Source organism: Oncorhynchus tshawytscha, linkage group LG14 (assembly GCF_018296145.1).
Source record: "Oncorhynchus tshawytscha isolate Ot180627B linkage group LG14, Otsh_v2.0, whole genome shotgun sequence".
Taxonomy (NCBI): Eukaryota; Metazoa; Chordata; class Actinopteri; order Salmoniformes; family Salmonidae; genus Oncorhynchus; species Oncorhynchus tshawytscha.
In genome coordinates, this window is record NC_056442.1 from 11,272,347 (window position 1) to 11,285,023 (window position 12,677).

The following is a 12,677-nucleotide window of genomic DNA, read 5'->3' on the forward strand; positions in this document are numbered from 1 at the left end:
GCAAAAAAAGAAACGTCCTCTCACTGTCAACTGCATTTATTTTCAGCAAACTTAACATGTGTAAATGTTTGTATGAACATAACAAGATTCAACAACTGAGACATAAACTGAACAAGTTCCACAGACATGTGACTAAGATAAATGGAATAATGTGTCCCTGAACAAAGGGGGGGGGGGTCAAAATCAAAAGTAACAGTCAGTATCTGGTGTGGCCACCAGCTGCATTAAGTACTGCAGTGCATCTCCTCATGGACTGCACCAGATTGGCAAGTTCTTGCTGTGAGATGTCACCCCACTTTTCCACCAAGACACCTGCAAGTTCCAGGACATTTCTGGGGGGAATGGCCCTAGCCCTCACCCTCCGATCCAACAGCTCCCAGACGTGCTCAATGGGATTGAGATCCGGGCTATTCGCTGGCCATGGCAGAACACTGACATTCCTGTCTTGCAGGAAATCACGCACAGAACGAGCAGTATGGCTGGTGGCATTGTCATGCTGGAGGGTCATGTTAGGATGAGCCTGCAGGAAGGGTACCACATGAAGGAGGAGGATGTCTTCCCTGTAACGCACAGCGTTGAGATTGCCTGCAATGACAACAAGCTGAGTCCAATGATGCTGTGACACACCGCACCAGACCATGATGGACCCTCTACCTCCAAATCGATCCCGCTCCAGAGTACAGGCCTCGGTGTAACGATCATTCCTTCAATGATAAACGCGAATCCGACCATCACCCCTGGTGAGACAAAACCGCAACTCGTCAGTGAAGAGCACTTTTTGCCAGTCCTGTCTGGTCCAGCAATGGTGGGTTTGTGCCCATAGGAGACATTGTTGTCGGTGATATCTGGTGACGACCTGCCTTATAACAGGCCTACACGCCCTCAGTCCAGCCTCTCAGCCTATTGCGGACAGTCTGAGCACTGATGGAGGGATTGTGCGTTCCTGGTGTAACTCGGGAGTTGTTGTTGCCATCCTATACCTGTCCCGCAGGGGTGATGTTCAGATGTACTGATCCTGTGCAGGTGTTGTTTCACTTGTTCTGCTACTGCAAGAACAATCAGCTGTCTGTCCTGTCTCCCTGTAGCGCTGTCTTAAGCATCTCACAGTACGGACATTGCAATTTATTGCCCTGGCCACATCTGCAGTCCTCATGCTTCCGTGCAGCATGCCTAAGGCACGTTCACGCAGATGAGCAGAGACCCTGGGCATCTTTCTTTTGGTGTTTTTCAGAGTCAGTAGAAAGGCCTCTTTAGTGTCCAAAGTTTTCATACCTGTGACCTTAATTGCCTACCATATGTAAGCTGTGTCTTAATCACCATTCTACAGGTGCATGTTCATTAATTGTTTATGGTTCATTGAACAAGCATGGGAAACAGTGTTTAAACCCTTTATTATCTTTGAAAGACAGAGTCCTGAAAAAGGGACGTTTCTTTTTTAGCTGAGTTTATGATGAATAGGCAGGGGTGGACTTAGTAACTGAAAACATGTATTACCTTTTGAATGTACCATAAGCACAGCCAGTCATGATGTTTTCATCTGATTGTCAAGCAAATAATATCAAAAGTTACCTTCGCACGTTCATCCCAAATAAATCCAGCATCCGAACTGTGCACCCGCCAGCTTTCTGTCAATTCGCAAGTGGCTGAAACTATCTCACCGGGGAAAGCATCTGAGCAAGCGAAACAGCACCCCAGTCTTACTATATGTGACCCATTTATTTGATGCTGTCTGGCCAAAAAGAGTGTGACATGCCATACTCTTTTTTTTGGCCAGACAGCATCAGCTACATGGGTTATACAGTTGAAGTTGGAAGTTTACATACACCTGAGCCAAATACATTTAAACTCAGTTTTGAACAATTCCTGACATTTAATCCTAGTAAGAATTCCCTGTTTTAGGTCAGTTAGGATCACCACTTTATTTTAAGAATGTGAAATGTCAGAATAATAGTAGAGAGAATGATTTGTTCAGCTATTATTTCTTTCATCACATTTACATACACTCAATTAGTGTTTGGTAGCAATGCCTTTAAATTGTTTAACTTGGGTCAAACGTTTCGGGTAGTCTTCCACAAGCTTCCCACAATAAGTTTGATGAATTTTGTCCCATTCCTCCTGACAGAGCTGGTGTAACTGAGTCAGGTTTGTAGGCCTCCTTGCTCGCACACACTTTTTCAGTTCTGCCCACAAATCTTCTATAGGATTGAGGTCACGGCTTTGTGATGGCCACTCCAATACCTTGACTTTGTTGTACTTAAACCATTTTGCCACAACTTTGGAAGTGTCACGTTCGCCGTAACGAGGAGACCAAGGCACAGCGTGATATGAATACATTCCTCTTTAATGAAAGAGAACACTGAACAAATTATACAAAATGACCGTGACGCTATATATAACGAGTGCTGACATGCAACTAACCATAGACAATAACCCACAAAACCAACATGGGAAATGGCAACCTAAATAAAATCCTGCAGTGCCAGACGTGTCCCCCTGCTTAAGCCAGTACATGTCCAGGCCCATCTGAAGTTTGCTAGAGAGCATTTGGATGATCCAGAAGAAGATTGGGAGAATATCATATGGTCAGATGAAACCAAAATATAACTTTTTGGTAAAAACTCAACTCGTTGTGTTTGGAGGACAAAGAATGCTAAGTTGCATCCAAAGAACACCATACCTACTGTGAAGCATAGGGGTGGAAACATCATGCTTTGGGGCTGTTTTTCTGCAAAGGGACCAGGACGACTGATCTGTGTAAAGGAAAGAATGAATGGGGCCATGTATCGTGAGATTTTGAGTGAAAACCTCCTTCCATCAGCAAGGGCATTGAAGATGAAACGTGGCTGGGTCTTTCAGCTTGACTGATCCCAAACACACCACCCGGGCAACGAAGGAGTGGCTTCGTAAGAAGCATTTCAAGGTCCTGGAGTGGCCTAGCCAGTCTCCAGATCTCAACCCCATAGAAAATCTTTGGAGGGAGTTGAAAGTCCGTTTTGCCCAGCAACAGCCCCAAAACATCACTGCTCTAGAGGAGATCTGCATGGAGGAATGGGCCAAAATACCAGCAACAGTGTGTGAAGACTTACAGAAAACATTTGACCTCTGTCATTGCCAACAAAGGGTATATAACAAAGTATTGAGAAACTTTTGTTATTGACCAAATACTTATTTTCCACCATAATTTGCAAATAAATTAATAAAAAATCCTACAATGTGATTTTCTGGATTTTTGTTTCTCATTTTGTCTGTCATAGTTGAAGTGTACCTATGATGAAAATTACAGGCCTCTCATCTTTTTAAGTGGGAGAACTTGCACAATTAGTGGCTGAATAAATAGTTTTTTGCCCCACTGTATATGCCTAGACAAACCAAAACCCCATAGATGTACAAAAAACCCTAGACAAGACAAAAAAACACATACCACCCTCGTCACACCCTGACCTAACCAAAATAATAAAGAAAACAAAGATAACTAAGGTCAGGGCGTGACAGGAAGTATGCTTTGGGTCGTTGTCCATTTGGAAGACCCATTTGCAACCAAGCTTTAACTTCCTGATTGATGTCTTGAGATGTTGCTTCAATATATCCACATAATTTTCCTGCCTCATGATGCCATCTATTTTGTGAAGTGCACCAGTCCCTCCTGCAGCAAAGCACCCCCACAACATGATGCTGCCACCCCCGTGCTTCACGGTTGGGATGTTTTTCTTCGGCTTGCTAGCCTCCCCCTTTTTCTTCCGAACATAATGATGGTCATTATGGCCAAACAGTTCTATTTTTGTTTTATGAGACCAGAGGACATTTCTCCAAAAAGTACAATCTTTGTCCCCATGTGCAGTTGCAAACCGTAGTCTGGCTCTTTTATGGCGGATTTGGAGCAGTGGCTTCTTCCTTGCTGAGCGGCCTTTAAGGTTATGTCGATATAGGACTAGTTTTACTGTGGATGTAGATACTTTTGTACTTGTTTCCTCCAGCATCTTCACAAGGTCCTTTGCTGTTGTTCTGGGATTGATTTGTACTTTTCGCATCAAAGTACGTTAATCTCTAGGAGACAGAACACTTCTCCTTCCTGAGCGGTATGACGGCTGCGTGGTCCCATGGTGTTTATACTTGATTACTATTGTTTGTACAGATGAACGTGGTACCTTCAGAAATTTGGAAAATGCTCCCAAGGATGAACCAGACTTGTGGACATCTACAATTTTTTTCTGAGGTCTTGGCTGATTTATTTGGATTTTCCCATGATGTCAAGCAAAGAGGCACTGCGTTTGAAGGTAGGCCTTGAAATACATCCACAGGTACACCTCCAATTGACTCAAATTATGTCAATTCACCTATCAGAAGCTTCTAAAGTCATGACATAATCTTCTGGAATTTTCCAAGCTGTTTAAAGGCACAGTCAACTTAGTGTATGTAAACTTCTGACCCACTGGAATTGTGATACAGTGAAATAATCTGTCTGTAAACAATTGTTGGAAAAATTACTTGTGTCCTAACCGACTTGCCAAAACTATAGTTTGTTAACAAGAAATGTGTGGAGTGGTTGAAAAACAAGTTTTAATGACTCCAACCTAAGTGTATGTAAACTTCCGACTTCAACTGTATCATCTAATCACATTAGTGTCTTCTGCCTTGACGACGATGGCAGTATTATCAGCAGCACCTGTCTTTTCACTAAAGAAATGTGTATTGTATCTCTATATAATCCTTATATAATGTTTCACACGTAATGTATAGTATGTAGCTTACTGCAGGTGATTCAGCCGCGGGCTGGTCAGGGGGCCTGAACATAATTACAAATAATTTGTCAACTGCAAATTGGCCGCAAGAAGCCCAAACTGATATATTTAACTAGTAATTTCAAACCTTGCTTACATTTGTATAAGATCACATACTGTTTATCTCTTTAGTATGGGTGGGTGTACTTTGGAACAGATTTGCTGGTGTTTTTACAGTCTTTTGTGTCCAACAATAAAATATTTTTTAAATATATACAGTACCAGTCAAAAGTTTGGACACAGATACTCATTCAAGGGTTTTCCTTGATTTTCTACTATTTTCTACATTGTAGAATAATAGTGAAGATATCAAAACTATGCAATAACACATATGGAATCATGTAGTAACCAAAAAAAGGTTAAACAAATCCAAATATTTTTCATATTTTATATTCTTTAAAGTAGCCACCCTTTGCCTTGATGACAGCTTTGCACAATCTTGGCAATCTCTCAACCAGCTTCACCTGGATTTTTTTTCCAACAGTTGAAGGTTCCCACATGCTGAGCACTTGTTGGCTGCTTTTCCTTCACTCTGCGGTCCAACTTATCCCAAACCATCTCAATTGGCTTGAGGTTGGGGGATTGTGGAGGCCAGGTCATCTGATGCAGCACTCCATCACTCATCTTCTTGGTCAAATAGCCCTTACACAGCCTGGAGGTGTGTTGGGTCATTGCCCTGTTGAAAAACAAATGATAGTCCCACTAAGTGCAAACCAGATGGGATGGCGTATCGCTGCAGAATGCTGTGGTAGCCATGCTGGTTAAGTGTGCCTTGAATTCTAAATAAATCACTGACAGTGTCACCAACAAAGCACCCCCACACCTTCACACCTCCTCCTCCATGCTTCATGGTGGGAACCACACATCCAGAGATCATCCGTTCACCTACTCTGTATCTCACAAAGACACGGAGGTTGGAACCAAAAATGGCAAATTTGGACTCATCAGACCAAAGGACAGATTTCCACCAGTCTAATATCCATTGCTCATGTTTTTTGGCCCAAGCAAGTCTCTTCTTCTTATTGGTGTCCTTTAGGAGTGGTTTCTTTGCAGCAATTCGACCATGAAGGCCTGATTCATGCAGTCTCCTCTGAACAGTTGATGTTGATGTGTCAGTTACTTGAACTCTGAAGCATTTATTTGGGCTGCAATTTCTGAAGCTGGTAACTCTAATGAACTTATCCTCTGCAGCAGATGTGACTGTGGGTCTTCCTTTCCTGTAGCGGTCCTCATGAGAGCCAGTTTCATCATTGCGCTTGATGGTTTTTATGACTGCACTTGAAGAAACTTTCAAAGTTCTTGAAATTGTCTTGATTGACTGACCTTCATGTCTTAGAGTAATGATGGACTGTCGTTTCTCTTTGCTTATTTGAGCTGTTCTTGCCATACTATGGACTTGGTCTTTTACCAAATAGGGCTATCTTCTGTATACCACCCCTACCTTGTCACAACACAACTGATTGGCTCAAATGCATTAAGAAGAAAATAAATTCCACAAATGAACTTTTAACAAGACACACCTGTTAATTGAAATGCATTCCAGGTGACTACCTCATGAAGCTGGTTGAGATAATGCCAAGAATGTATAAAACTGTCATCAAGGCTATAATTTTGCACGCCCAATTTTTCAGTTTTTGATTTGTTAAAAAAGTTTGAAATATCCAAAAAATGTCGTTCCACTTCATGATTGTGTCCCACTTGTTGTTGATTCTTCACAAAAAAATACAGTTTTATATCTTTATGTTTGAAGCCTGAAATGTGGAAAAAGGTCACAAACTTCAAGGGGGCCGAATACTTTCGCAAGGCACTGTATACAGTGCATTCGGAAAGTATTCAGACCCCACATTTTGGTATGTTACAGCCTTATTTTAAAATGGATTTAGAATGAGCCTTGTTTTTTCCCTCGTCAATCTACACACAATAACCCATAATGACGAAGCAAAAACAGGTTTTTAGAAATGTTTGCAAATTTATTACAAATAAAAATCTGAAATGTCACATTTACATAAGTATTCAGACCCTTTACTCAATACTTTGTTGATGCACCTTTGGCAGCGATTACAGCCTCGAGTCTTTACAACATTACTTGCACCCCTCTTCATGCCACCCTGTTGTGGGGTGGCCAGGCCAAATCACTCCGGGTGCTCATTGACTCTGGGGCTGATGAGAACTCTATCAATACTACCATGGTGTCGGAGCTGGGCATCTCCTCTCAACCCCTCTCCATTCCCATAGACGTCAGAGTGCTGGATGGGCGCTCTATCGGCAGAGTCACCTGCACTAGGATTCCAATCGACCTACGAGTATCAGGAAATCACAGTGTGTGTATGCAGTTCCTGCTCATAGAATCTCCCCATCTCACCATGGCTTTGGGGAATTTCATGGCTCCAGAAGCACAATCCCCTGATCGACTGGGCTACTGGTTCTATCATGGATTGGAGCCTGTTCTGCCATGCTCATTGTTTTAGGTCGGCCCTGCCTGCCCCGGGACGTTTTCCTGCATGCTTGAGAAAAGGCACGGATCTCTCCGCCATTCACGCAGAATACCTGTACCTCCGGGAAGTCTTCAACAAGGCCCGCGCTACTTCTCCCCCTCCGCATCGACCCTACGACTGCGCCATTGACCTTCTCCCGGGCACCACACCCTTTCGGTGGTGGCTTTCCTCCCTGTCGGGTCCGGTGACGAAGGCTATGGAGGAGTACATTGAGATCTCTCTCACTGCAGGGAGTATTCGTCCATTGGAATCTCCTGCCGGCGCAGGGTTCTTCTTTGTGGAGAAGAAGGACAAAACTCTGCAACCGTGTATCGACTACAAGGGCCTTAATGGCATCACGGTTAAAAACTGTTACCCTCTACCACTCATCTCCTTTGCTTTCAAACATCTTCTGGGAATGACCATCTTCTCTAAATTGGACCTTTGGAATGCCAACCATCTGGCTCAGATACGTGAGGAAGTTGAGTGGAAAACAGACTAACACGGCTAGCGGGCACTATGAGTACTTAGTTATGCCATTCGGACTGACCAATACTCCGGCGGTGTTCCAACCAGTTCTTGTTTGTCTACCTCTACGACCTCCTTGTCTTTTCCCTTTCAGCTCAAGAACACGTCCGACAAGTCCTTCAGCGTCTCCTGGAGAACCAGCTTTTCATTAAAGCGGAGAAGTGTCAATTCCATCGCTCCACCATCTCCTTCCTAGGATACGTCATCGCTGCAGGACATATACAGATGGATCCAGACAAGGTGGGAACGGTGGTGGATTGGACTCAACCCTCATTCAGAGTGCAGCTGCAATGTTTCCTGGGGTTCGCTCATTTCTACCGCCGCTTCATCCGGGGTTACAGCATCCTGGCTTCTTTCCTCTGAGCACTCACCTCTCCCAGGGTTCCCTTCACGTGGTTTCCAGCAGCTGACCAGACGTTCTCGGACGTCAACTGTCGATTTACTACAGCCCCCATCTTAATCCAGCCCAGGACCAAAAGCTACACCCCTGTGCTTTCCTCTCCCATCGTCTTACCCCTGCTGAGAGGAACTATGATGTGGGAAATCGAGAACTCCTCACCGTCAAGATGGCTTGGAGGAGTGGAGGCACTGGTTGGACGTAGCGGAACACCCATTCTTAGTGTAGACAGACCATTAGAATCTGGAATATCTCCACACTGCCAAGCGCCTCAACTCTAGGCAGGCTTGTTGGCCCTGTTATTCACCCATTTCAATTACACTCTCTCCTACCGCCAGGGGTCCAAGAACGTGAAGCCTGACGCACTCTCACAGTTGTATTGCCCCGCTGCTACTCTGTCTGACCCCAAGACCATCCTCCCTACCTCCTGTCTAGCAGCTGCAGTCGACTGGGGTATAGAGAGCCTGGTCCGAAAGGTGCAGCATTCCGAGCCAAAACCCGAAGGGGGTCCGGCTAACCGGATGTTTGTCCCTGTGCTGGAATGGGCATATTCCTCAAGACTGACATGCCATCCAGGCTTTCATCCGACTACGCTTTTGGTGTCCTTCCATGGTGCCGGATGTCTCCTAATTCGTCAATGCCTGCACTGTGTGTGCACAAAATAAGACTCCACAGAAAGCTCCGGCTAGCCATCTTCAACCACTCCCTGTTCCTCACCCCCCCTGGTCCCATATATCCCTGGACTTTGTTACAGGGATTCCCCCATCAGACGGCAACACTACTATCCTGACGGTGGTGGATAGGTTTTCTAAAGCCACCCATTTTATTCCCCTTCCCCTCATTTGGATCCATGGATTTCCGGTCGACAAGGTCTCCAATCGTGGTCCCCAGTTCTCATCCCGGTTCTGGAAGGCATTCTGCACCCTCAGTGGATCGTCAGCCAGCCTGTCCTCTGGTTTCCACCCCCAATCTAACGGCCAGTCGGGGTGAGCCAACCAGGACCTGGAGACGGCCCTTCGTTGCCTCGTCTCTGCCAACCCCACCAACTGGAGCCATTAACTTGTGTGGGTGGAATACGCCTGTAACACCCTTCCCTGCTTGGCCACTGGTCTCTCGCCCTTCGAGTGTTCCTTGGACCCCCGCTCTTCCCTGAGCAAGAAGAAGTCAGCATACCCTCTGCCTCTCTTCATCCACCGCTGTCACTGTACCTGGAAGAGAGCCTGTGACACTCTTTTGAAGACCATATCCAGGTATCGGTGACAAGTGGATCGCCACCAGACCCCTGCTCCCCGCTATCAGCTCGGGCAGAGGGTAAGGCTGTCCACTCGGGACCAGCCCCTCCGGGTGGAGTCCCATAAACTGACTAGTCTCCCAGTCCCTGCTGCTGAAATATATCCCTACAGCATGATGCTGCCACCACCATGTTTCACAGTAGGAATGGTATTGGCCAGGTGATGAGCGGTGCCTGGTTTCCTCCATATGTGAAGCTTGGCATTCAGGCCAAAGATATCAATCTTGGTTTCAGCAGTTTCTCATGGTCTGAGAGTCCTTTAGGTGCCTTTTGGCAAACACCAAGCGAGCTGTCATGTGCCTTTTACTGAGGAGTGACTTCTATCAGGCCACTTTACCATAAAGGCCTGATTGGTGGAGTGCTAGAGATGGTTATCCTTCTGGAAGGTTCTCCCATCTCCACAGAGGAACTCTGGAGCTCTGTCAAAGTGACCATCGGATTCTTGGTCACCTCCCTGACCAAGGCCCTTCTCCCTCGATTGATCAGTTTGGCCGGGCGGTCAGCTCTAGGAAGTCTTGGTGGTTCCAAACTTCTTCCATTTAAGAATGATGGAGGCCACTGTGTTCTTGGGGACCTTCAATGCTGCATACATTTTTTTGGTACCCTTCCCCAGATCTGTGCCTCGACAGAATCCTGTCTCGGAGCTCTAAGGACAATTCCTTCGAACTCATGCCTAGGTTTTTGCTCTGATATGCACTGTCAACTGTGGGACCTTAGACAGGTGTGTGCCTTTCCAAATCATGTCCAATCAATTGAATTTACCAGAGGTAAATTTACCACAATCATGTTGTAGAAACATCCCAAGGATGATCAATGGAAACAGGATGGACCTGAGCTCAATTTTCAGTCTCATAGCAAAGGGTCTAAATACTTTTTTTCTTCTGTTTTCACTTTGGAATTATGGGGTATTGTGTGTAGATTGATGAGGGGAACAAATAAAAAAACATTTACACATGGGATAAACAAACGTACAGTCAATAACACATAACACAATAGAAAAAAAACACAATAGAAAAATCTATAAACAGTGTGTGCAAATGTAGTAAGATTAGGGAGGTAAGGCAATAAATAGGCCATAGTAATAGGCCATAATTTAGCATTAACACTGGAGTGATAGACGTGCAGATGATGATGTGCAAGTAGAGATACTGGGGTGCAATAGAGCAAAAATAAATAACAATTTGGGGAATGAGGTAGTTGGGTGGGCTATTTACAGATGGGCTATGTACAGGTGCAGTGATCAGTAGACTGCTCTGACAGCTGGTGCTTAAAGTTAGTGAGGGAGATAAGTGTCCAGCTTCAGTGATTTTTGCAATTTGTTCCAGTCATAGCAGCAGAGAACTGGAAGGAAAGGTAAGCAAAGGAGGAGTTGGCTTTGGAGATGACCAGTGAAATATACCTGCTGGAGCGCCTGCTACGGGTGGGTGTTGCTATGGTGACCTGTGCTACGGGTGGGTGTTGCTATGGTAACCCGTGACCTGAGATAAGATGGGGCTTTACCTAGCAAAGACTTAGATGACCTGGAGCCAGTGGGTTTGGCGACGAATATGAATCGAGGGCCAGCCAATGAGAGCATACAGGTCGCAGTGGTGGGTAGTATATGGGGCTTTGGTGACAAAACAGAAGGCACTGTGATAGACTGCATCTAATTTGCTGAGTAGAGTGTTGGAGGCTATTTTGTAAATGACATCGCCGAAGTCAAGGATCAGTAGAATAGTCCGTTTTATGAGAGTATGTTTAGCAGCATGAGTGAAGGAGGCTTTGTTGCGAAATAGGAAGCCGATTCTAGATTTAATGTTGGATTGGAGATGCCTAATGTCAGTCTTGAAGGAGAGTTTACAGTCTAACCAGACACCTAGGTATTTGTAGTTGTCCACATATTCTAAGTCAGAACCGTCCAGAGTAGTGATGCTAGTCAGGCTGGCGGCTGCGGGCAGTGATTGGTTGAAAAGCATGCATTTAGTTTTACTAGCATTTAAGAGCAGTTGGAGGCCACGGAAGGAGTGTTGTATGGCATTGAAGCTCGTCTGGAGGTTTGTTAACACAGTGTCCAAAGAAGGGCCAGAAGTATACAGAATGGAGTTTTCTGCGTAGAGGTGGATCAGAGAATCACCAGCAGCAAGAGCGACATGTACAGTATGTACAGTATGTGGAATGTGTGTTTCGCACACGGCTGACGAAACACAATTACGTTTTTCCTTCAGGTTTTCTTCAATTTTCTGCAATGTTGCAAACTAGCATCTGGACTAACTCTCTGCAAATTGTGTCCTTCCCAGTCTGACAACAATGACAAACATATCATAGCACCAACGGGTGTGTGTGGGGGAGGGTTCTTTAAATGTAACATCCAATCATAATCTTTGTACCATTCAAAGGCGTGAGAGCGAAGTGATTTTGGAGGTATGGCAACGTGAGACTACTAATAAGCTAACGTATGGAATTGTTTTAAGATGGTCATACCAAGGATAATTTTGCTATTTGATTTAGAATTGTAGAACCCCTGTAGATATAAAAAATGTTTAAAAAATCATACAAAAAAAGTTTTGGACGAAACATTGAATTTGGCCTTACTGTTATTAGCCCATAGAAACACATTTAATAACAGATTCACACATGGAAAAACAGATCGTTAAACATGTCATCAAAAGGAAGTATGTTTTGAAGTGTTTGTCCTATATTTGAGACATATAAGAAGGTTCAGAAAAAAAGTACAATCATTTTTATCCTGGAATTACCTGTATACCTAAATGGCCTTTCACATTCATTTTTCTGCCCAGGATTTTTTTAATTATTTGTTTATTATGCCTCGAATGGATCATGGGGGAGCCTCAAGCGGAGAAATTATTTTATTTTATGCCCAGCTCAAGAGGCCCCTTGATGATGTGAGGCCTGAGGCAATTGCCTCGTCTGCCAAATGGTAAGTCTGCCATTGTGAATGGGACACATTGGTAGAAGGCAACAAATTAAATTGTATTTTTACTTCAGAGAGACTTGAATCAGATTAAATCAAATAAGGGCATATGGTATAGCTCAGTTAGTCCCCATTGTCTAGTCAGGGTCATAGTGAACATCCCAGATGGCACCCTATTCCCTATAGTGCACTACTTTTGACCAGTGCCCTCAAAAGTAGTGCAGTATATAGGGGATAGGGTGCCATTTGGGATGCAGATCCATCTAGCCAGAGCGGTTGATTCATGTAGCCCACATCC